Below are 26,546 nucleotides of genomic sequence, written 5' to 3' on the forward strand. Positions count from 1 at the left end.
TAGATTTATTGCAAGTTATTTAGAGTCTGTCAGGTACAAAACATTAAGCACAGCCGTGGCTTTTAAGTGGTAGTGTTAAAGTGACATTGCCTTAGGCCCAGTGGATTACTGGTACTCAGTGCAGTCACTTTCTGATATGACTTGTGATTCTCAGAAGTACTCCTACGAACCACAGACGGGCCATTTATTGTTTTCTCACTTCCAAGTAAGTAAAAAAAGGTAGATGATGCCATACAAACCAAGAGGGTCTCAGGTTAATACCTGGTGTGTGCTGTTAGTTCATCTCAGCCAGGGCGGCAGTATGGTTGCTTCATCTGGCCTCAGCTGCAGAGGGATAATAAAATGAGTTAGGATTTCTGCTCCTAATTGCTGTTAGTGACTCCTGCTGGAAAGTGCTTGGGTGCAGACATTTGAGGAGGATAGAATTGAGTTTGGTTGTAATGCTTTCATGGTTAAATAGTCCGAAGATACGGGGGGTAATTTTTGGTTTTGGCATGAGCAGTTGTGGATCGTCCGCCAGCTTCAAAGGAAAGGAAAATCGGGCGGGGTGTATAATGGGCGGCCGATCCACAATTGACAGTTTTCAACCTGCACCAAAACCGAAAATGACCTCCACTGTCTCGGTTCAAACTTGACAATTGGCCACTTGAGCGAGGTGTAGGAAGGTAGCTGACACACATGGAACTATCCCAGTGCGATTCAGCACCTTCAGGATAAGTCACAAGAAAAAGATAGACGTTCTAGGAGCTTCAAATGAAGATGGAAAGGAACTTTTTATTTTTCCCAGGAGAAACCGTTTGTTCATGGTTACACAATACAAAAAAAGAGGAAGCATGTCAAGTTTCAGATTTCAAATTTCAAAACCATAAATTGCATCATCGCAAAATAGTTGCAAGTGTTCCTTCTACCAGTCATGTAGAACAAGGGCTAGCTTTCTGACCAGCAATGTACCCGTCATGTTTTTGGATTGTATCACTAGATTCTTTCTTGGGTTTAGTGTCGCTGGTTACTCCCATAAGTGGACTTCAAACCCCTAAGATGCTGGTCATTGAATGAAGCAACTCCGGCCAAGTGGCACCTGAAATGTACTATTGTCCTCAGTCTTATCAATTTACATTTATGAAGAACACTGCAATCAGCTTGTCTGGAGTTGAACTGATGTATTTATCCTTTGAAACATACCCCGTATGATCTTGTTTTAATCCCTACATGCTGATTCTAGCAATACAAAATAGAAGTTTAAAAATTCATCACAGACAAAAATGTTTTGGCATAGTCTCACTCTCGTCTTGCCTATCCTACACTAAAAAACCTGACTTCAAAATATACAACAGTTTAATTGAATTATCATGTACTTGTATATTTACTGTTATGAAAATGAGGATAAGATGGTTGATCCTTATCCTTCAGTTGGCCAACCTATCATAATTTTCTCTCACACAAAGTACTCAAATGTATTATTGAAATGGCAGGGCAGGTTTGTTCTGTTCCCAAGCAAGTGATTTTGATATTAGAGGTCACATAGCATCACGTAGTTGTGAAATATCTGATTCATGAACAATGCATAAAATTGGAAGTTTCTGGTATATATCACATTTTATTTAATTCAAACAAGCCAATTCTGTTCTGTTGCTTTTATACTGCTACAAAAATGAACAAGAAACCCTAATTGTGTAAAGGGTTTTCATGTGTAAAGTGCAGTGTGGAAATTGGTTCAGGGAGGGGTCAAATGATATATTTTACATCGAAACTACAGCACAGAAACAGGCCATTTGGCCCAACTGGTCTATGCTGGCAATTATACTCCACATAAGCCTCCTCCCTCCTTAATTCATCTAACCCTATCAGGATACCCTTTTATTCCTTTCTCTCTCTCTTGCTTATTTAGCTTCCCTTTAAATGCATCTATGTTATTTTCCTCAACTACTCCATGTTGGAGCGCGTTTCACATTCTTACCACTCTTTGAGTAAAGAAGTTTCTCCTGAATTCCCTATTGGACTTATTAGTGACTATTTTATATTTATGACCTCTAGTTTTGGACTCCCCCACAAGTGGAAACATTTTCTCCACATTTACTCGATCAAACCCTATCAACATCCTAAAGACCTCTATCAGGATTCATTTTGGGAAGACTGAAAGCATCTCTTAAGTCTCTGGTACTCACAATATGGTCCAGGGGCCACTGGCAGTCTGAATTTCCTTTACCTGTGGCTGTTGGCAGACTTGCTGCTCCATCACTCAGTCTGCATTCACAGCTTGTCCAGCTTGGCGATGGTACTTTGATTTACTGATATGAATGTTCTGGAATTCAGTACTGTTCCATCTCCATTTTGTACTCTCCAGGATTATTCCAGCTTCCATTCAGCAAGTGAAAGGATCCTATTTAAATTGAAATATAAATACAACAATTAGTCCTTTTAGACTTTTTTTTCCCCCTTTCCAGTGGGGAAGTGCCTGGTCTTCACATGGAAACTTCATCGTGGCACCATTGAAATCAGGAGCTCACTGTATGGGAACTGACAAATGCAGAGCCGGCTCCCATCCTGTGGTGCAGAGTATTGCAACATTCCTGAGAGTGGTCCTTGAGAAAGACTTCTGTTGAGATTGTGGTTCTTGACAAAAAGTTATTGAGTAACACAGCTTTGTAAACACAGGCCCGTATTTATGTGTTCTGAAATGGAGGCAGTGGTGTTGATGGAGTTTTAACAGAAGTATCATTACAAAAGAAAATCTGAAAGTTCCCTCATGATAACATTCTGAAAGTTTTCAAATCTGTCCCCATGATTTGGAAACAAATAATTAACTTGAAGCATCACAGATTATGGCCAACTGTCGGGAGTTTGATGCTTTAGATTAATAAAAGTCATCTTTTTATAGCAAATCTCACTTATCAAGAGAAGATGCAAAAAAGCTTTATAAGGATGATACCAGAACTGAGAGATTATAACTATCAGGAAAGACTGGGCTTGCGTGATTTTGGCGATGGTACTTTGATTTACTGATATGGCCCCTCCCCATCCCTGTGGTGGGGGGTTCAGCTTAGACCATTCTAAATTATTACCCATGTTCATTTTGCTTCCCCCACCCTACCTGTGGGACAGCATAAGACTATTAGTGGAAAAAGAAAATTAAGACTCCCACTGCATTTCATTACCAGAAATCTAAAGCTTATTACATTTGTTTATATTTAGAGTAGTGAGTCAACCAGGCAGGAATGGCTGGGACCACAGACTGCTGTTAGACTGGGGCCTGTAATGCTTGTCACACCCACATGGTTGGCAAACAGCACTAATCGTAAACAAATACAACTAATTTTACACAACTGTTCATCTGTAATTAAAGGGGAACATTAGACACACACTGTGAGCATAGAACAACAGATAAAATTAACAAACAAGATGAGAAGCCAGAATAAACTTTTCTCCCCCCACAGATTAGTTATATGTAATAGTCTCCAAAATAAAGAAGTTGAGGCTGAAATTACATGGAATTTACAGCACAGAAACAGGCCATTTGGCCAAACTGGTCACTGTCGGTGTTTATGCTCCATACGAGTCTCCTCCCACCCTACTTCATCCAACCCTATCAACATTACCTTCTATTCCTTTCTCCCGTCTCTACTTATCTGACTTCCTCTTAAATGTGTCTATGCTATTTGCCTCAATTACTCCTTGTGATAGCATGTTCCACATTCTAACCACTCTCTGGGTAAAGAAGTTTCTCCTGAATTCCTTATTGGATTTATTAGTGATTATCTTACATTTACGACCCCTAGTTTTGGACTCCCCCACAAGTGGAAACATCTTCTCTACGTCAACCCTATCAAACCCCTTCATAAATTTTAAAAACCTCCTCTATCAGGTCACCCCTCAGCCTTCTCTTTTCTAGAGAAAAGAGCCCCAGCCTGTTCAGTCTTTCCTGATAGTTATAACCTCTCAGTTCTGGTATCATCCTTGTAAATCTTTTTTGCATCTTCTCTATATCAGTTTTGTATCATGGAGACCAGAACTGAGCACAGTATTTTGTGTGATCTAATGGAGTTTCTACATGAGTTTAACATGACTTCTCTGTATTTCAGTTCTATTCCTCTAGAAATCAACCCCAGTGCTTGGTTTGCTTTTTTATGACCTTGTTAACCTGTGTTGCTACTTTTAATAAAAACAGAAAATGCTGGAAATACTCAGCAAGTCAGGCAGCATCTGTGGAGAAAGAAACGTAGTTAACATTTCAGGTCGATGACCTTCAGAGACCTTCCCTTTTGTTCTTTCATCTCCTTCCCTCCCATTCTCCTGACTGTACTTGTTAAAAAACTGTTTAATCTTCCTGAAACATTAACTCTGACTTGCTGAGTATTTCCAGCATTTTCAGTTTTTATTTCAGATTTCCAGCATCCGCAGATTTTGCTTTTACTACTTTTAATAATTTGTGAATCTGTACCCCTAGATCCCTTTGCTCCTCTACCCCATGTAGACTCTTAATTTCCAAGGAGTACATGGCCTCCTTATTTCTCCTACCAAAATGCCCCACCTCACATTTATCTGTATTGAAATTCATTTGCCATTTATATGGCCATTCTGTAAGTTTATTAACATTTTGTCGCAGACTTCCTCAGAATTAGCTATACTCCTCCCCAATTTGGTGTCATCCGCAAATTTTGAAATTGTACTTCCGATCCAGAGTCCAGATCGTTTATGTAAATGTTGAACAAGTGGTCCCAGCACCGATCCCTGTGGAAAAACACTTCCAAGCTTCTGGCAGTCTGAATAAATAACTTTTTTTTGTTTTGTAGCCAACTTGCTATCCATTCTGCTACTTACCCCCTGACTCCACATGCTCTGACCTTAGTTGTGAGTTTAAATAGTCTAGTTCGATGATTAACTCCTTTTATAAGGAGCTGAATAAATATCTGGTTGGGAATGGTTATAGTTGGAATGTGCAATTGTAGGGATGGACAGAGATGATCAAGTATGCCATGGGATTTGTCCGTTTAAAAGGAGCAAAAATATTAGAATGATTCAGCAGTGGTGGTGGGCCAATTTTTTTACTCCAGTCTGCTGAGTGTTTGTGGTTGATCTATATACAGACATAAAGACACCAATCCTACTGCCACCAATATCTGCAAGGGAATCCTCTTGCCTTATGTCACATCTACTTCTCATGAACATGAATGCAGGGGGCCCATGGAAGTTCTTTAACTACAGTGCTTCAAACATTGAGTGGGGAAAAAGGAATTTGAGCCTCTTCAAGTTGGAGCCAAGAGAAGAATCAGGACCAGCATAAGAAAGCAGAGATTCTTAAATTACAGTTCACCAAATACTGGCAGTGCTGATATGATGTAAAAGACACAAATATTTGCAGAGTGACATACAAACAGCCTTCATTTCAACATGTCACATGAGCCTTGGTCTTTTCTTAATTTGTGATGTTTTGGATAGATTTGCACATTTTTATGCTATCTACATGTTCAAATTTAATTGGGTCACAGAGTAATGTTGAGTTGGGTTGAGCTTTGAGAAACATTGCAATAAAGAATGAACGCTCTTCCCAGAGTTACAATGACGCAACACATTGCGACGTCACCATAATGATCCACCCTGGTTCAATGTCTCCCACTCTGCTGAGTACTCAATCTCAGCTGCACTGTTGCAGAAAGTCACCTGAGTTCCACTCAATGCCTTTCTAGTGGAAGGGGGAAAAAGGGATTAGAGAGAATTCAGAGGGGAAATCAACATTGGGCCAGCATTGTATACTTCCCAGACATCCTTCTGTCACTTATCTGCCATTCAAACACCTCAGAATATGAACATTGGGATATTAAAAAAATTAAACCAAGGGCTTACCAGCAGCATTACATACTGCGTTGGTAAACATAACTATTTATTGCTGTCTGTAACACACAACTGTCACCCACTGGACCGTGCAGCTTGGTAATCTGATTACACAGTTTGTATTTATCAACTCAATAGAAACCATAGCTTCCACACCAAGAGAAACACCATTGTTATAATTTATAAAGCCAGCTGCTTTGGCCAAGCTGGAGTAGTCCAATCCTTAATGCTGATTTTACTTATTTTCTTTAGCAGTACCATACATTCCTCCTGAATAGTGTGGCTAAGCCACCAGAAAAACATGTTAAGCAGGCTGCTCCCAGTCACATGAGCTATTAGGTCAGTGAGCCATGCAGGATATCACACAAGGAGCTTCTCAAAACAATGCAGCAAAATGGTGGGTAACATCAAAGGGTGCGGTGGGGGTGGGGTGCGAGGAGCAAAGTTCTGATTTAGATAATTAATGTAACAATTGTCAACGTATAAGTTTCTACACTGGAAGAATGGATGGTGAATTCACGAAAACACAAGCTGTCATTTTGTTAGCTTGAGGTCCCCTATTCAAGAAGGGAATCAACATAATTAAATGCTGTAACCAATGAAATACATTAGTTTGAATATTAAACACGGTCTTATCATATGCCATCTACTGTCACAGAAATATATTTTTAGGTGCCCAAGGGCCCAGCTAGTTAGATTTGCAGATTCTAGTACACGATTGATGAGTTCAGTATTTGTTGCTTGTTTAGAGACTGTGTCATTGAGGCTTGAATGCATGCAATGTGGGTTGGAATTTAATTAGGTTTCTAGCATGTGACAGTTAATGCTCTTTAAAAAAAAAGAGATTTTCCCACATTATCCAGTTCCCTTTTTAAAGCCATCTCTCTTCCCCTTATAGGGTCTTCTACGATATATACCTTGTCCTGACTGAGCGCAAAGGCAGGACTCTCCCAGTATCGCTTTGAATCATGCATTAGGAACTGCATAAGACCAATGGGGAGAGGCCATCCTGTTTCTCTAAATAGGTTTTTTGCTTTTCTTTTCCAGTCAGGATTTGATGACAATGCCAAGATGGTGGAACTGGGTATACAGAAATTCAAGTGCATCATTGACCATAAAGCTATACGTTGCTATGTCAACCTGTTGAGCCAATGGGTGCCTCTTTTTTAAAAAAAGATATTCTTAAGGTACATGATTGAGATGTTCCATCCCATTATGAGCCATTTTAGTTATACAAAAAAGATTCTGATCACTGGAAAGTGGGAAGAGGGAGAATGAAAAACTTATCTTGGATAAATAACTCCAAATGTGAAGGTTAATTGGAGGGAGAACGGATGGACAGTCTTACATATCACAATCTAATGTTGTGATAGTTTTCACTTGTACTGATGTTCAGCTCTATTCACTGGCTCCTTGGGGAGAAAGTCAATTACATATATGAACAAAGGTTCTGTGCTGAAAGGTTTTTCTCATCTTATTGTTTGCCTTTGTTGAACTGAAAGCACTAATGAATGCAAAAACATCTTCAGCATTTAAGACAGTTCTGGAAGTGAAAGAGGCATTAAGCAGCCAGTCAGAAAGCTGGAATCTAGTAAATAATGTTAGTTCCTTACTATAATGCTGTCTGATCTACCATAGTCTCTACTATAACCCCATTTAACACCAGGGTCACTGATTGCAATTTTCGTTGAAAAAGGGACGGAATCATAGAATTTGATTTCCAAATACTGGTACTAATTCCACAAACCCATATAATAAAAACTAATTGCCCTTACTGCAAGAAGACCAAACTGTGCAATGATTCCCAAAACACAAGTAAAATCCTGGTATTCTGTGTAATAAAAATTTGACTTATTCATTTACCGTAAACCAATGGCATTGTCTGTGATTCCTTCTGAACTATACATAGCAACGTGTGGTCACCAGTGCAATGTTAAAACCATACAATGCTGCTGCTCAGCACTTTCGTTATAGTCTCAGAGATGAGTAAATTGAACCAAATGTTAGTACTGGTGTATTAAATCATTGTTAATGGCCATTATAAAAGAGCTGTATAGTCTGTTTGCTGTTAGTGTCTCACTGAACCAGACAGACTGCCCTTTGTTTTTAATACCCTGAAGTTTCAAACTGGCAGTTGGACCAAAATAACCACAACATAAACTGTTTTTTCAATGTGTACATGAGAAATTTCATAAATCAGCATGTTTCTAGCCCAATAAGGAAGGAAGCAGTGTTGGATCTAGTTCTAGGGAATGAAGTAGGGCAAGTGGAGTATGTTTTAGTGGGAGAACATCTGGGCAATAGTGATCATGATATAATTAGGTTTAAAACAGTTACGGAAAGGGACAAAGAAAAATCAACGGTGAAAATGCCCAACTGGAAGAGAGCCAATTTCAGTAATGAGAAGGAATCTAGCTCAGGTCGACTGGAAACAAAGATTGGTCAAGAAAACAGTAAATGAGCAATAGCAGGCCTTCAAGGCGAAAATAGTTTGGGTAAAAAACCAAGCATATTCCCATAAGGAGGAGAGATAGGGCATCCAAAGCTGGAACTCCCTGGATGACAAAGGAAATAAAGGTTAAAATGTCAGGTACAGAATACAGTAGAAAACTGGACAGAATACAGAGAGTTCAGGGGGAAATTGAAAAAGGATATAAGAATGGCAAAGAGAGAATATGAGAGAAGAACCATCTGGTTCACTAACGTCCTTTAGGGAAGGAAACCTGCCGTCCTTACCCGGTCTGGCCTATTTGTGACTCCAGACCCACAGCAATGTGGTTGATTCTTAATTGCCATCTGAAATGGCCGAGAAAGCCACTCAATTGTAAAATCTCGCTAAAAAATGTCAAAATAAGAATAAAACCGGACGGACCACCCGGCATCAGACCATTAGGCACCGGACACGACAAAGGCAAACCAAGCCCAGTCGACCCTGCAAAGTCCTCCTCACTAACATCTGGGGACTTGTGCCAAAATTGGGAAAGCTGTCCCACAGACTAGTCAAGCAACAGCCTGACATAGCCATACTCACAGAGTCATACCTTTCAGCCAACGTCCCAGACTCTTCCATCACCACCACTGGGTATGTCCTGTCCCACTGGCAGGACAGACCCACCAGAGGTGGCGGTACAGTGATATACAGTCAGGAGGGAGTGGCCCAGGGAGTCCTCAACATTGGTGACTCTGGACCCCATGAAATCTCATGGCATCAGGTCAAACATGGGCGAGGAAACCTCCTGCTGATTACCACCTACCACCCTCCCTCAGCTGATGAATCAGTCCTCCTCCATGTTGAACACCACTTGGAGGAAGTACTGAGGGTAGCAAGGGCGCAAAATGTACTCTGGGTGGGGGACTTCAATGTCTATCAGCAAGAGTGGCTTGGTAGCACCATTACTAACCAAGCTGGCCGAGTCCTGAAGGACATAGCTGCCAGATTGGGCCTGCGGCAGGTGGTGAGCAAACCAACACGAGGGAAAAACTTACTTGACCTAGTCCTCACCAATCTACCTGTTGCAAATGCATCTGTCTATGACAGTATTGGTAGGAGTGACCACCGCACAGTCCTCATGGAGACGAAGTCCCATCTTCGCACTGAGGACACCATCCAACGTGTTATGTGGCACTATCATCATGCTAAATGGGATAGATTCAGAACAGATCTAGCAGCTCAAAACTGGGCATCCATGAGGCACTGTGGGCCATCAACAGCAGCAGAATTGTATTCCAGCACAATCTGTAACCTCATGGCCAGGCATATTCCTCACTCTACCATTACCAACAAGCCAGGGGATCAACCCTGGTTTAATGAAGAGTGTAGAAGAGCATGCCAGGAGCAGCACCAGGCGTACCTCAAAATGAGGTGCCAATCTGGTGAAGCTACAACTCAGGACTACATGCATGCTGAACAGTGGAAGCAACATGCTATAGTCAGAGCTAAGCGATTCCACAAACAACGGATCAGATCGAAGCTCTGCAGTCCTGCCACATCCAGTCGTGAATGGTGGTGGACAATTAAACAACCAACGGGAGGAGGAGGCTCTGTAAACATCCCCATCCTCAATGATGGCTGAGTCCAAAAGACAAGGTTGAAGCGTTTGCAACCATCTTCAGCCAGAAGTGCCAAGTAGATGATCCATCTCGGCCTCCCAATATCCCCACCATCACAGAAACCAGTCTTCAGCCAATTCGATTCACTCCACGTGATATCAAGAAATGGCTGAGTGCACTGGATACAGCAAAGGCTATGGGCCCCGACAACATCCCAGCTGTAGTGCTGAAGACTTGTGCTCCAGAACCAGCTGCGCCTCTAGCCAAGCTGTTCCAGTACAGCTAAAACATTGGCATCTACCCGACAATGTGGAAAATTGTCCAGGTATGTCCTATCCACAAAAAGCAGGACAAATCCAATCCAGCCAATTACCGCCCCATCAGTCTACTCTCAATCATCAGCAAAGTGATGGAAGGTGTCATCAACAGTGCTATCAAGCGGCATTACTCACCAATAACCTGTTCACTGATGCTCAGTTTGGGTTCCTCCAGGACCACTCGGCTCCAGACCTCATTACAGCCTTGGTCCCAACATGGACAAAAGAGCTGAATTCTAAAGGTGAGGTGAGAGTGACTGCCCTTCACATCAAGGCAGCATTTGACCAAGTGTGGCACCAAGGAGCCCTAGTAAAATTGAAGTCAATGGGAATCGGGGGAAAACTCTCCAGTGGCTGGAGTCATATCTAGCACAAAGGAAGATGGTACTGGTTGTTGGAGGCCAATCATCTCAGCCTCAGGACATTGCTGCATGAGTTCCTCAGGGCAGTATCCTAGGCCCAACCATCTTCAGCTGCTTCATCAATGACCTTCCCTCCATCGTAAGGTCAGAAATGGGGATGGTTGCTGATGATTGCACAGTGTTCAGTTCCATTCGCAACCCCTCAGATAATGAAGCAGTCCGTGCCCACATGCAGCAAGACCTGGACAACATCCAGGCTTGGGCTGATAAGTGGCAAGTAACATTCGCGCTAGACAATGACTATCTCCAACAAGAGAGTGTCTAACCACCTCCTTTTGACATTCAACGGCATTACCATCGCCGAAACCCTCACCATCAACATCCTGGGGATCACCATTGACCAGAAACTTAACTGGACCAGCCTTTTAAATACTGTGGCTACAAGAGCAGGTCAGAGGCTGGGTATTCTGCGGCGAGTGATTCACCTCCTGACTCCCCAAAGCCTTTCCACCATCTACAAGGCACAAGTCAGGAGTGCAGTGGAAGATTCGGCGATGGTAATGCCATTGAATGTCAAGGGGAGGTGGTTAGATTCTCTCTTGTTGGAGACGATCATTGCCTGGCACTTGTCTGGCACGAATGTTACTTGCCACTTATGAGCCCAAGCCTGGATGTTGTCCAGGTATTGCTGCATGCGGGCTCGGACTGCTTCATTATTTGAGGGGTTGCGAATGGAACTGAACACTGTGCAATCATCAGCGAACATCCCCATTTCTGACCTTATGATGGAGGGAAGGTCATTGATGAAGCAGCTGAAGATGGTTGGGCCTAGGACACTGCCCTGAGGAACTCCGGCAGCAATGCCCTGAGATGATTGGCCTCCAACAACCACTACCATCTTCCTTTGTGCAAGGTATGACTCCAGCCACTGGAGAGTTTCCCCCTGATTCCCATTGACTTCAATTTTACTAGGGCTCCTTGGTGCCACACTCGGTCAAATGCTGCCTTGATATGAAGGGCAGTCACACTCACCTCACCTCTGGAATTCAACTCTTTTGTCCATGTTTGGATCAAGGCTGTAATGAGGTCTGGAGCCGAGTGGTCCTGGTGGAACCCAAACTGAGCGTCGGTGAGCAGGTTATTGGTGAATAAGTGCCGCTTGATAGCACTGTCGACGACACCTTCCATCACTTTGCTGATGATTGAGAGTAGACTGATGGGGCGATAATTGGCCGGATTGGATTTCTCCTGCTTTTTGTGGACAGGACATACCTGGGCAATTTTCCACATTATCGGGTAGATGCCAGTGTTGTAGCTATACTGGAACAGCTTGGCTAGAGGCGCAGCTATTTCTGGAGCACAAGTCTTCAGCACTACAGCTGGGATGTTGTCGGGGCCCATAGCCTTTGCTGTATCCAGTGCACTCAGCCGTTTCTTGATGTCACGTGGAGTGAATCGAATTGGCTGAAGACTGGTTTCTGTGATGGTGGGGTTATCGGGAGGAGGCTGAGATGGATCATCTACTTGGCACTTCTGGCTGAAGATGGTTGCAAACGTTTCAGCCTTGTCTTTTGCACACACATGCTGGACTCTGCCATCATTGAGGATGGGGATATTTGCAGAGCCTCCTCCTCCCATTAGTTGTTTAATTGTCCACCACCATTCATGACTGGATGTGGCAGGACTGCAGAGATTTGATCTGATCCATTGGTTGTGGAATCGCTTAGCTCTGTCTATAGCATGTTGCTTCCACTGTTCAGCATGCATGTAGTCCTGAGTTGTAGCTTCACCAGATTGGCACCTCATTTTGAGGTACGCCTGGTGCTGCTCCTGGCATGCTCTTCTACACTCCTCATTGAACCAGGGTTGATCCCCTGGCTTGTTGGTAATGGTAGAGTGAGGAATATGCCGGGCCATGAGGTTACAGATTGTGCTGGAATACAATTCTGCTGCTGCTGATGGCCCACAGCACCTCATGGATGCCCAGTTTTGAGCTGCTAGACCTGTTCTGAATCTATCCCATTTAGCACGGTGGTAGTGCCACACAACACGTTGGATGGTGTCCTCAATGCAAAGACGAGACTTCGTCTTTACGAGGTCTGTGCGGTGGTCACTCATACCAAAACTGTCATGGACAGATGCATTTGCAACAGGTAGATTGGTGAGGACGAGGTCAAGTAAGTTTTTCCCTCGTGTTGGTTCGTTCACCACCTGCCGCAGGCCCAGTCTGGCAGCTATGTCCTTCAGGACTCGGCCAGCTTGGTCAGTAGTGGTGCTACCAAGCCACTTTTGGTGGTAGACATTGAAGTTCCCCACCCAGAGTACATTTTGTGCCCTTGCTACCCTCAATGCATCCTCTAAGTGGTGTTCAACATGGAGGAGAACTGATTCATCAGCTGAGGGAGGACGGTAGGTGGTAATCAGCAGGAGGTTTCCTCGCCCATTTTTGACCTGATGCCATGAGATTTCATGGGGTCCAGAGTCACCAATGTTGAGGACTCCCAGGGCCACTCCCTCCTGAATGTATATCAGTGTTCCGCCACTTCTGGTGGATCTGTCCTACCAGTGGGACAGGACATACCCAGGGGTGGTGATGGAAGAGTCTGGGACGTTAGCTGAAAGGTATGATTCCGTGAGTATGGCTATGTCAGGCTGTTGCTTGACTAGTCTGTGGTACAGCTCTCCCAATTTTGGCACAAGTCCCCAGATGTTAGCGAGGAGGACTTTGCAGGGTCGACTGGGCTTGGTTTGCCTTTGTCGTGTCCGGTGCCTAGCGGTCCGATCTCTATCACCTAGAAGGACAAGAGCAGCAGGCACATGGGAACAACACCACCTGTATGTTCCCCTCCAAGTCACACACCATCCCGACTTGGAAATATATCGCCGTTCCTTCATCGTCGCTGGGTCAAAATCCTGGAACTCCCTTCCTAACAGCACTTGTGGGAGAACCATGAACTGCAGCAGTTCAAGAAGGCGGCTCACCACCACCTTCTCAAGGGCAATTAGGGATGGGCAATAAATGCTGGCCTCGCCAGCGACGCCCACGTCCCATAAACGAATTTTTAAAAAATTAGCAGTTAACATAAAAGGGAACCCAAAAGTCTTTTATAAACATATAAATAGTAAAAGGATAGTTAAAGGAACATGGGGCCAATTAGGGACAAAGACTGGTACTCTTGTGGAAGCAGAGGGCATGACTGAGGTACTGAATGAGTACTTTGCATTTGTCTTCACAAAAGAAGAGGAAGTTAATGTCGCAGTAGAGAAGGAGGGAGTAGAGATATTGGATAGGATAAAAATAGATAGAAAGGAGGTGTTAAATAGGTTGGCATCACTCAAAGTTAATGAGTCACCTGGTCCAGTTGGGATGCATCCTCGTGGGATGCAAGGGTGGAGATAGCAGAAGTTCTGACCACAATCTTTCAATCCTCCTTGGAAATGGGAATGAAGCCATAGGACTGGACGATTGCAAATGGTATATCCCTATTCAAAAAAAGGGAGAGGGATAAACCTGGTAACTACAGGTCAGTCAGTCTAACATCAGTGGTGGGAAAACTACTAGAGACCATTGTCAAGGACAAAATTAATTCTCACTTGGAGAAGTGCGAGTTAATAAGGGACAGCCAGCATGGATTTGTTAAACTTAAATTGTGTCTGACTAACCTGATTGAGTTCTTTGTGAAGTAGCAGAGAGGGTTGATGAAAGTACTGCAGTAGATGTATATATGGACTTTCAAAAGGCATTTGATAAAACAGAAGCACATGGGATTAGAGGGACAGTGATAACTTGGGTACGTAATTGGCTGTGGGATAGGAGGCAGAGAACAATGGTGAATGGATGTTTTTCTGACTGGAGAGGAGTATGCAGTGGGGGTCCCCCAGGGGTCGGTATTAGGACCATTGCTTTTCTTGTTATATATAAATAACCTGGACTTGGATATAAGGAGCACAATTTCAAATTTCCGGACAATACAAAACTTGACAATATAGTAAATAGTGAGGACGATTGTAGCAGACTTCAGGAGGACATAGAGACTGGTGAAACGGGAAGATGCATGGCAGGTGTAATTTAATGTGGTTGAGTGTGAGGTGATGCACTTTGGGAGGAACAACACAGAGGCAGTATAATCTAAATGGTGCTATTTTGAGTGGGGTGTAAGTGTAGAGTGATCTGGGGGTGCATATTCACAAATCTTTGAAGGTGGCAAGGCAAGTTGATAAGGTGATTAAGAAAGCATATGGGACACTTGGCTTTGTAAATAGGGGCTGAATATAAAAACAAGGAACTCATGCTAAACCTTTATAAATTACTGGTTAGGCCTCAGCTGGTGCATTGTATACAATTCTAGCCACCACACTTTAGCACGTATGTCAAGGCCTTGGAGAGGGTACAAAGGAGGTTTACCAGGATGATACCACGGATGAGAGACTTCAGTTATGTGGAGAGATTGGAGAAGCTGGGGTTGTTCTTCCTAGAGCAGAGAAAATTAAGGGAAGACATAATAGAGGTATTGAAAATTAAGAGGGGATTTGTTAGAGCAAGTAGGGAGAAACTGTTTCCTTTGGCAAGTGGGTTGGTAACCCAAGGTCATAGATTTAAAATAATTGGCAAAAGAACTAGAGGGGAAATGAGGAAAATTTGTTCTCACACAGAGGGGTTGTTAAGATCTGGGACACATTATCTGAAAGGGTGGTGGAAGCAGATTACTTAAGAACTTTCAAAAGGGAATTGGACATATACTTGAAGAGGACTAATTGCAGGGTTATAAGGAAAAAGTTGGGGTGTGAAAATTGGATAGCTCTTTCAAACAGCCGGCATAGGCACGATGGGCCGAATGGCCTCTTTTGTGCTGTAAGATTCTATGATTCTATGAATTCAAAAAATTGCAATCAAATAAACAAAAGCTTGTGCTAATTTGTCTCACATCTTGTGCCTGATCGGTAAAATACAAATATGGCCACAGTTTATTTGCTATTGCTAAATGTCAAAGAGCTTAACTTTCTAATAAATACAAAAAAAAGATTCTCACCTCATACAAAAAGCCTTGTAGTAGGTAATCCATCTATACCCAATTACATATGGATTGTATGGGCTATCTGCCCACACCTCACTTCTACCCAAATGGCAAAAGTACTAGCTAGCTTAACTCGCAGAAACTTCCACTAGATGTTGAGAGCGTATAGACAGGCGATCAGTGATACTATATGTTGGTGTGACCATGCAGGGTAGCAGAATCTAATTAACCTACTCATTATCTATGGCCCAAATCCTAACTTAGTAAACACAAGGTGTATCACTTTGGTGCTACACTTGCGTGCTTAGGAGGGTGGGAGGGTGCAGAAGAATCTCTTGATTATTTGGGGGGAATGTGTGAGTGGGATTTTGATAACAGTCATCAAATTGATTTATTCTTGGGATGATTAGCAATCACAGTTTTAATTTATCCAGGTGAAATTCAGCAGGCTCTCCTTTTATATACAGAAGAAATAGAACCCGTGCCATTCAAACGCAGTTCAACGGGGACATGCAAACAACTACGGCTCAGTTTAGAGCATTAAATATCTCCATATGCTGATGATACTATGTTATACATCTCTAAAACATTTTATCATTCCCAAATGTCAAAACCCACATTAAAATTAAACTGTGTGGAGCTGTGCTGGAGTACAAGATCCACCGTACTGTGACGGGTGTGTGGAACTGTGCTGGAGTACAGTATCCACCATACTGTGGAGTACAGTATCCACCGTACTGTGACAGGTGTGTGGAGCTGTGCTGGAGTACAGGATCCACCGTACTGTGACGGGTGTGTGGAACTGTGCTGGAGTACAGTATCCACCGTACTGTGGAGTAGAGTATCCACCGTACTGTGACGGGCGTGTGGAACGGTGCTGGAGTACAGTATCCACCGTACTGTGGAGTACAGTATCCACCGTACTGTGAAGGGAATGTGGAACTGTGCTGGAGTACAGGATCCACCGTACTGTGAAGGGAATGTGGAACTGTGCTGGAGTACAGGATCCACCGTACTGTGAAGGGAATGTGGAACTGTGCTGGAGTACAGGATCCAGTGTACTGTGACAGGTGTGTGGAACTGTGCTGGATTACAGTATCCACCGTACTGTGACAGGTGTGTGGAACTGTGCTGGAGTACAAGATCCACCGTACTGTGACGGGTATGTGGAACTGTGCTGGAGTACAAGATCCACCGTACTGTGACGGGTGTGTGGAACTGTGCTGGAGTACAGGATCCACCGTACTGTGACGGGTGTGTGGAACTGTGCTGGAGTACAGGATCCACCATACTGTGGAGTACAGTATCCACCGTACTGTGACAGGTGTGTGGAGCTGTGCTGGAGTACAGGATCCACCGTACTGTGACGGGTGTGTGGAACTGTGCTGGAGTACAAGATCCACCGTACTGTGACGGGTGTGTGGAACTGTGCTGGAGTACAAGATCCACCGTACTGTGACGGGCGTGTGGAACGGTGCTGGAGTACAGTATCCACCGTACTGTGGAGTACAGTATCCACCGTACTGTGAAGGGACTGTGGAACTGTGCTGGAGTACAGGATCCACCGTACTGTGAAGGGAATGTGGAACTGTGCTGGAGTACAGGATCCACCGTACTGTGAAGGGAATGTGGAACTGTGCTGGAGTACAGGATCCACCGTACTGTGAAGGGAATGTGGAACTGTGCTGGAGTACAGGATCCACCGTACTGTGGAGTACAGGATCCAGCGTACTGTGACGGGTGTGTGGAACTGTGCTGGATTACAGGATCCAGCGTACTGTGACAGGTGTGTGGAACTGTGCTGGATTACAGGATCCAGCGTACTGTGACAGGTGTGTGGAACTGTGCTGGATTACAGGATCCAGTGTACTGTGACGGGTGTGTGGAACTGTGCTGGATTACAGGATCCAGCGTACTGTGACAGGTGTGTGGAACTGTGCTGGATTACAGGATCCACCGTACTGTGACGGGTGTGTGGAACTGTGCTGGAGTACAGTATCCAGTGTACTGTGACGGGTGTGTGGAACTGTGCTGGAGTACAGGATCCAGTGTACTGTGACAGGTGTGTGGAGCTGTGCTGGAGTACAAGATCCAGCGTACTGTGACGGGTATGTGGAGCTGTGCTGGATTATAGGATCCACCGTACTGTGACAGGTGTGTCGAACTGTGCTGGATTATAGGATCCACCGTACTGTGACGGGTGTGTGGAGCTGTGCTGGATTACAGGATCCACCGTACTGTGACGGGTGTGTCGAACTGTGCTGGATTATAGGATCCACCGTACTGTGACGGGTGTGTGGAGCTGTGCTGGATTACAGGATCCACCGTACTGTGGAGTACAGGATCCACTGTACTGTGACGGGTGTGTGGAGCTGTGCTGGATTATAGGATCCACCGTACTGTGACGGGTGTGTCGAACTGTGCTGGATTATAGGATCCACCGTACTGTGACAGGTGTGTGGAGCTGTGCTGGATTACAGGATCCACTGTATTGTGACAGGTGTGTGGCATTAAGGTAAGTACGTCCCTAGGTATTGAAGCATACCCGTTTAAATAGACCAATTAAGTAATTTGGCCTGAAGGTTCCAGATAATTTGCAGTCCATATGTTGCGTCAATTATCTCCCTGTCCTGTGTACAATCAAGGATGACATCACCAGATGGATAACATTCCCAATTGTGCTGAGTCACTCCTTTAAAAAGGGATTTTTTTTAAAAAGGACTTTGGTGCTTATTGCAATGCTACTGATTCACAACATTTATAGGAATTGTTCCATGTTAAGGAGAGGTTTCACAGAAATGAATGCAGTCTGCCTGTGAGTGTACACTCCAAACAAGGCACTGCTCTTTGAGAATGTTCTTTGGAGTCTAATGGTCAGCACTGATTAAAGAGAAACACTTTAGTCATTTAGTATAAAAAATGACTAAACAGTTAGACATTTATACTGGAAAATTGAAAAAAGTTTTAAATGTTGCCTGATACTTATTACAGGTTGTGAAGAATCCCAGTAATTTGCTCACTATTTAGTAGTAAAACATCAGAGAGATATCAATGTTGCCTGACCCTTCAGAGTTTCATCTGGTGTATTACTCGTGCATTTCCTAGAAACTTGCGCCTTAACAATGGCGCATCTATGTCATAAAGCCACGTTCTGCGCAAATGTCTAAGGAAAGTATGGCGGTGGCCAGTTTTTATGCTATTCTGTAATTTCCTGGGCCTTGCGATCCACTTCACTGAGACTGTCACTGAAACCCTCCATTCAAAAGGGCTGCGAGTGCAAATTTCCTGGAATTACACTTGTTACGCTGAGAAATCTGGGCACAGGTGGGCCTGAGGTGATCTGCCCGCAGCGTAATTTATGGTTGTCATGTGATCCTCCTGGGAGGACTATTCAAGCTTTGTGGCTTCATCTCTGCAGTTTGGAATTTTTTTTCCAGGTTTTTTTTGCGCTTGTCTCTTACTGACCCAGAGTCACGTGAATGTCTGAAGCTGATAGTTTTAAGGCCCCAACCCTCTCAAAAGAGCAAAAGTAGCTGCAATGGCTGTCCCATTGGGAATTCAACTATTCACCATTATTATGAGGAGCAGCCGAAGCAGGAAGCATATAGAGTGAGGCATCATGTGAGGAGACCGCAGTGAACTCACTATTACCTGTGCCGCTGCCCCTCTCCCAAAGAGCGCGTATGGGGCACGTCGGAGGAGCAATGCAGGCACGGTCTGTGCTCCACAAAGGATTGGCAACACCTGCAGGTTCAGTCTGTGCTTCATGAAGAATTGGCCATCTGTGTGAAATGCTGCAGGAAGACCTGTGGTCATGGTTTACTTCCTGTAAGGCCTGATCGGTCGAGATGAAGGTGATCATGGCCCTCAATTTTCACAGTTCCGGATCCGCATCTTTGCGACATCAGCCAGGGAGCTGTCGAGGCCTGCGTTCTACAGGTGACATGTAAGCCGGGATCCTCTTCCGCGGGGCATCATACTTCATCCAATGTGGCACATCCCCTGTGGAGGAGGGGGCTCCAGCCATTAAACCAATAAAGTATATCAATGCAGAGCATCCAGGAAGCTGTCACGACACCTTTGCCCTTTGCCATCACTGATTTATTCATCGAGGAGGGACAAACAAACAAACGGATGAAACCTGGAGGACATGGCCCATCTCCTGAAACCGTGGCTGATGGCATCATTCCAGGTCAACCACAATGCAGCACAGGAAAGCTGCAATCGTGTACACACAGTGACCTGGCAGGGGGTGGGGAGGACCATTAAGGTGCTGAAAGCTCGCTTCAAGTGCCTGGGCAGGACTTGGGGTTGGGGTCCTACAGAGGGTGGCAAGGATTGTAGTGGCCTGCTGTTCACTGCACAATTTCATCTTTCTGGAAGGGCTCAGCCTGGTCTTGGCAGACGAGGAGTCTGTGGAACCTGAGGATCCCGGCTTACATGTCCCCAAGCCCAGAGATGGTGGCTGTCAGAGGAGACAACGCTTGAAGCTACAAGGGAAGTCAGAGGGCAGATGGTGGCTGAGTTGCTCAGGAGGTGATTGGTGGGGACTTTCAGTATAATTCCCCCCTCCCTGCGTCAAGCCAACTAACGTCAATGATGTCTCTCAACCACACTGTTGTGGACTGTTCCCTGTGGGGCTCTCAACACCTGTTCTCAGCGTTTTATAGATGCACACAAGGTTCCCTAGCCTGCCATTGGTCAATCCGCCTTACTGCTATGTTCATTGCAGTGTATGCAAATGAGCTCCCCGTAAATTATGGGGTAAGTTTGTGTCAGGAAGATTGGCACGCAAAACAGCATGATATACCTTGCTCATTATTATTTATGTATGTATATGAAAACTGCAAATACTTACAGCTGCCACACGATGGCACTCTTAGACCTTGTGTGTTAATACAGCTCAAGTATGACCTTGTATTTTCCAAGCCCAAAACAAATCAGGCCACTCAATATGCTATGCCTTCTAAAACCCAGGTATTTCAAAACTTTGAAGTTTCCATGTTTGTTATGGGATGGCAATTTTAAAAAAAATTGTACAACAAACAGAATTTTTCCCTTAGCTGAGGTGGTAGAGTGATGTGGAGATGCCGGTGATGGACTGGGGTTGACAATTGTAAACAATTTTACAACACCAAGTTACAGTCCAACAATTTTATTTTAAAAAATAAAATTGTTGGACTATAACTTGGTGTTGTAAAATTGTTTACAATTGTCAACCCCAGTCCATCACCGGCATCTCCACATAATGGCTACCATCGACACCACAAACTGCCGGCTCACAGTGGAAAAGGATATCCAAGAAGATCGCGCATATAGACACAGTCATCAAGTTTTTACAGAGCTGCAAGAAAGCAGACAAGATCCCGAAAGGACTACAGATCACGAACCCACTCAAGTCCACATACAACTCGGATTACGCTGAGAGACTCTGCCGTCGTACCTCTCGCACACTCCGCAACCATCTCATACACCAACTCTACAACAGACGCCGCAACCTCGAAACTAAGATAGAGTCCATACTCTCAACCTGTACTCAAGACACAGCAGACCAGCTACGAGATACCGCCAAACAGACGAGGCAACGGAACTACGCTGCCTACATGAAAACCAAGAGCAGGAAGCTTGAGAATCTTGGCATCACCACCAGCATCGACCAAGCTTCCCCTGGTACCACGGTTGCAACCACAGGGAAGTCTATCGTCAATTTGTCCGACCACACCCTTCAACCAGACGAAATCGAAGTTCTCAGCCGAGGGCTCAATTTCTGCCCCACTACCAAAATGGACCCCATTAGTCTCGCGGCGGACACAGAGGAATTCATCAGGAGAATGAGGCTCCAGGAATTCTTCCACAAACCCCAAAATTCCAGCAGCGAACCCAATGAGACAATCAACGATCCGGAACAGCAGACAGAGGGATCTGTGGTACAGCAACCGAAGAGGAAAGAGTCAAACTGGACTCCTCCGGAGGGTCGCTGCCCTCAGCTTGACATGTATGCTCAAGCTGTCAGGAAATGCGTCAATGCCTGATTCATCAGCCGCACTCAGAAGACAGTCCAGAATGTCACCCGAGCACAACGCAACGCCATCAACGCTCTCAAGACCAACCGCAACATCGTCATCAAACCAGCAGACAAAGGAGGAGCCATCGTCATACAGAACAGAACGGACTATTGCAAAGAAGCATACCGACAACTGGACAACCAGGAATACTACAGACGGTTACCCGCAGATCCGACCAAAGAACACACCCACCAGCTCAACAAACTGATCAAGACCTTCAATCCAGACCTTCAAAGCATCCTACGCGCTCTCATCCCACGTTCTCCCCGCGTGGGAGACTTCTACTGCCTCCCAAAGATACACAAAGCCAACACACCCGGACGTCCTATCGTATCAGGCAACGGAACCCTGTGTGAGAACCTCTCTGGATACATCGAGGGCATCCTGAAACCCATCGTACAGGGAACCCCCAGCTTCTGTCGCGACACTACAGACTTCCTACAAAAACTCAGTACCCACGGACCAGTTGAACCAGGAACACGTCTCACCACGATGGACGTCTCGGCACTCGACACCAGTATCCCCCACGATGACGGCATCACTGCGACAGCATCAATACTCAACACCAACAACAGCCAATCTCCAGACGCCATCCTACAACTCATCCGCTTCATCCTGGATCACAATGTCTTCACCTTCGATAACCAGTTCTTTACCCAAACACACGGAACAGCCATGGGGACCAAATTCGCACCCCAATACGCCAACATTTTCATGCACAAGTTCGAGCGGGACTTCTTCACTGCACAGGACTTCCAACCAACACTATACACCAGATACATCGACGACATTTTCTTTCTATGGACCCACGGCGAAGAATCACCAAAGAGACTACACGATAACATCAACAAGTTCTATCCCACCATCAAGCTCACCATGGACTACTCCTCAGAATCAGTTTCTTTCTTGGACACACGAATCTCCATCAAAGACGGGCACCTCAGAATCTCACTCTACCGCAAGCCCACGGACAACCTCACGATGCTCCACTTTTCCAGCTTCCACCCTAACCACGTCAAAGAGGCCATCCCCTATGGACAGGCTCTGCGAATACACAGGGTCTGCTCAGACGAGGAGGAACGCGATGGACACCTACAGACGCTGAAAGACGCCCTCGTAAGAACGGGATATGACGCTCGACTCATCGATCGACAGTTCCGACGGGCCACAGCGAAAAATCGCATAGACCTCCTCAGAAGACTAACATGGGACGCAACCAACAGAGTACCCTTCGTCGTCCAGTACTTCCCCGGAGCGGAGAAACTACGCCATGTTCTCCGCAGCCTTCAACATGTCATCAATGACGACGAACACCTCGCTATGGCCATCCCCACACCTCCACTACTCGCCTTCAAACAGCCACCCAACCTCAAACAGACTATCGTTCGCAGCAAATTACCCAGCTTTCAGGAGAACAGCGTCCACGACACCACACAACCCTGCCACGGTAACCTCTGCAAGACATGCCAGATCATCGACACAGATACCACCATCTCACGAGAGGACACCACCCACCAGGTGCATGGTTCATACTCCTGTGACTCGGCCAACGTTGTCTACCTCATACGTTGCAGGAAAGGATGCCCCAAAGCATGGTACATTGGTGAGACCATGCAGACGCTGCGACAACGGATGAACGGACACCGCGCAACAATCGCCAGACAGGAGGGTTCCCTCCCAGTCGGGGAACACTTCAGCAGTCAAGGACATTCAGCCACCGACCTTCGGGTAAGCGTACTCCAAGGCGGCCTTCGAGACACACGACAACGCAAAATCGTCGAGCAGAAATTGATAGCCAAGTTCCGCACCCATGAGGACGGCCTCAACCGGGATCTTGGGTTCATGTCACGCTACACGTAACCCCACCAGCGAACAAAAGTTAACTGTTTTTAATATAACGGGTCAATTGCTGTCTTTTCCTTTTGGATGTTTCTATGTTTCTGCCTCTCTCTCTCTGTTTTTTTTTGTTCTGGCCATTTGTATATTCGGTGGCCCTGTAGGTAACACCTATCTGTCAGAACACTTTGGTTGCCTTGGCAACGGGCAGTTGAAAAGACTGTCTGTAATCACCAGGTATTGTTCTGTGATTTATAAATGCGAGAGGTTCGAGGATTTCTTGACATTCACCTGAGGAAGGAGGAAGCCTCCGAAAGCTTGTGAATTTTAAAATAAAATTGTTGGACTATAACTTGGTGTTGTAAAATTGTTTACAAGAGGTGGTAGAGTGTCAGTGCTGTAGACCAAGAGCATGTCATTGTTATTAGTCCGGTGGCTGTGGCAATATTGCCTAAGGATAAAAATATTTTCCTGTGAATCTATGCTTAGTGGGAGATTACTGGCAATTTGTCAATTCAAATGTTACTGCTCGCCCAGAGTATAGCCTTAGAAGTTGACCAATGCAGCAGGGACCCTGCTATAGTGTATTTCTCGTGTATTTTAACTGTGTACGTTACTCACAAGATGACTGTTACAGAACTACTTATAATGGAATCTGCACTCCTGAGCAGCTGGATAAACATATGGTATATTCTTGCTGCAATATATCAGGTCGAGAATGAGCATTTTGATGTGTTCCCATAAGTTTCAATGTTGTCATTGGTCAACTGGCTAGATCCAAACTGGAAAAGTGAGTCAGGGTGCAAGATGTAGTTTGTAAGCCAGCAATGAGGTACTGAATGTAAAGTTTTTAAAACCATACTAAATATAGCAGGTGACACACCTGGCATAATCCAGACAAGTGGGCGGTTATAATCCCAGGTCACTTACCTGCCAGGGAGCTAACCTGTCAAGATTTGTACTTGCTGCACTGAGCAGGCAGTAAGGACACCCACTTAAAGCCAGCAGGGTCCGACATAGCTTTTGCGTGTCAGGTCCCAGTGATGACATCAGGACCGAACTGCAACATTTACTAGGAGGCCTGAGCAGGAAACAGCAGTCAGTTTGGCCGACACAGCATGGGAGTGGAGCGGGGCCAGAACAGGCCCCAAAACACAAGTTGAAATATTTAAAATGATTCCCTTGTGGGGCCAGGAGGAACTGGAAGTCCTCCTCTGGGCCCATCAAGGAAAGCTTAGGCCTTCCCTGCTGCGATATCACCCCCACCCCCAATTGTAGGGACGACTGTGGGGCAGCCCGGCAGCTAAGACCACGGACTTGTCTACTTGGCGGGTAGCCTCTGGGTGTGCTAATTTGCGCTGCTTCCTGCCAATTTACTGCCCAGAATGGGGCCCTGGAGTTGAGACGCCAAGTCACTTTTTCCCCCCGGAGTGGGTGAGTTTTGGACTGACATCAAAACTCACCCACTGAAAAACAGAAACCAGTTAAAACTGGGGCTACAGTTTTCCTTTATAATTTGAACCTGGATTATTAGGAACCCTGTTCTCCACGGTGTTCTGGCCAATATTTATCCCTCACCCAACGTAACTAAAAAACGATTCTGTTCATTATTAAATTGCTGTCTGTGAGACCTTGGTGTGTGTAAATTGGCTGCCGTGTTTCCTATATTACAACAGTGTCTACACTTCAAAAGTACTTCATTGGCTGTAAAGTGCTTTGAGACGTCTGGAGGTCGTGAAAGGTGCTCTATAAATGAAATTCTCTCTTTTTGAAAACAATCTTAACATGGGAATTAGGTACAATACTTAGAGCAGGGTCAAAGTTTGAAGGAATGGACTAGGAAATCCTTTTGCAGATCCAGGAGATAGAGATACATTCCCACACAAGACACATCAGCACAGTCTGCTTATACAGTAGTATACAGGAGTTTAAATAGGATATAAAAAACACTTCTTTTTCACTCATTGTGAATAGAAAAGGGGCTACTTGGAGACATGATTGAAGCTAATTTCATTTTATATCCAAACATTCCTGAGACCTCACCACCTCCACATCACCTGTTGGTTCCTGTGTGTATATCAGCCGAGTCCTTGCACTATTTAATAGATGAGTCTTATTTAGCAGCAAGTCTTTGGGGCTTATGTTTTTCCCTTGTGCTGTGTTTGAAGGTTATTTATTCATTTGGGAATATATATTTGTTCAGATGCAACAGTGCTCAATATTACTTTTAATGCTTGCACAATGCCATTGCATGCAGCCTGCTATGCAGGTGTTAAATGCATTAATCAGGATTGTAACCCACATTGTGCCATTTTCCCTCCCATCCCCCCACTTCAATCTTATTAGCAAAGTTTTCACGGAAGTGTTAATGCAACCTGAGGACAGGATTGGTCTGACTGTGATTGCCATGTCACAGGGGAATAACCTGCCAAATATCATAGGTTCAGACATCAAGAACAGGCACTTGACAGTTACTGTGGAACTGTACCCTAGCAACAGGCAGTGCCTTCACAAAAGAAGGGGGAAAAGTAACCATTTAAAAAAAAGAGTTTTAGACAATAACAGACTTAACTAAGTGTGATTGTGCAGTGTAAATGTCGGAGGGAATCCTGTGACCAATTTTTATATTTTATGCTATTAAAGAGAATGTTTATAGAAAGATCATTACACACCCACTGCCTGCTTCAGAAAATGTGCTGCAGTAATTCTTAAATTATAATTACTTCTGGTTCTTCCAGGGACTGGTGCACTGAAATTACGATTGCCAATCTGGATTAATGAACAACATTCTTGCAAGAGAGTTTTACTTTCTTTGAAGTTTTAAGTGCTGCATGAGACCAAATACAGTACATGGAGGGTAAAGAGAATACTGACCTTCAGACCATATCTGTATTGCATTTAGGTCATGCAAGAGCTGTAGGATTCCACACAAGACACTTGAGCTACAGCACATTGCAGAGCTTCTTCAAATGTATCTCGTCCATGACATTAGAGGTGGAGTTCTCCCTTCTATGTGCTTTGTCAGATGGTGGAGATGAGATATCTGTCCTGCGATGGTCTTGTGGGAGAATT

The 26,546-nt window shown here is 44.7% G+C and overlaps 1 long non-coding RNA gene across 2 annotated transcripts; it reads right to left on the reverse strand.

Moving 5' to 3' along the window:
• LOC137335003 (uncharacterized) lies at positions 1 to 26,546 on the reverse strand. 2 transcript variants are annotated; one of them, XR_010966295.1, is made up of 3 exons: positions 26,349 to 26,546; positions 2,207 to 2,380; positions 1 to 324 (listed from the first exon to the last, which is right to left on the reverse strand). It is a non-coding gene; the product is annotated as an uncharacterized lncRNA (long non-coding RNA). The 2 variants fall into 2 exon arrangements; XR_010966296.1 differs by having other exon boundaries at positions 2,166 to 2,380.

This window comes from Heptranchias perlo, chromosome 18 (genome assembly GCF_035084215.1).
Source record: "Heptranchias perlo isolate sHepPer1 chromosome 18, sHepPer1.hap1, whole genome shotgun sequence".
NCBI classification, from domain to species: Eukaryota; Metazoa; Chordata; class Chondrichthyes; order Hexanchiformes; family Hexanchidae; genus Heptranchias; species Heptranchias perlo.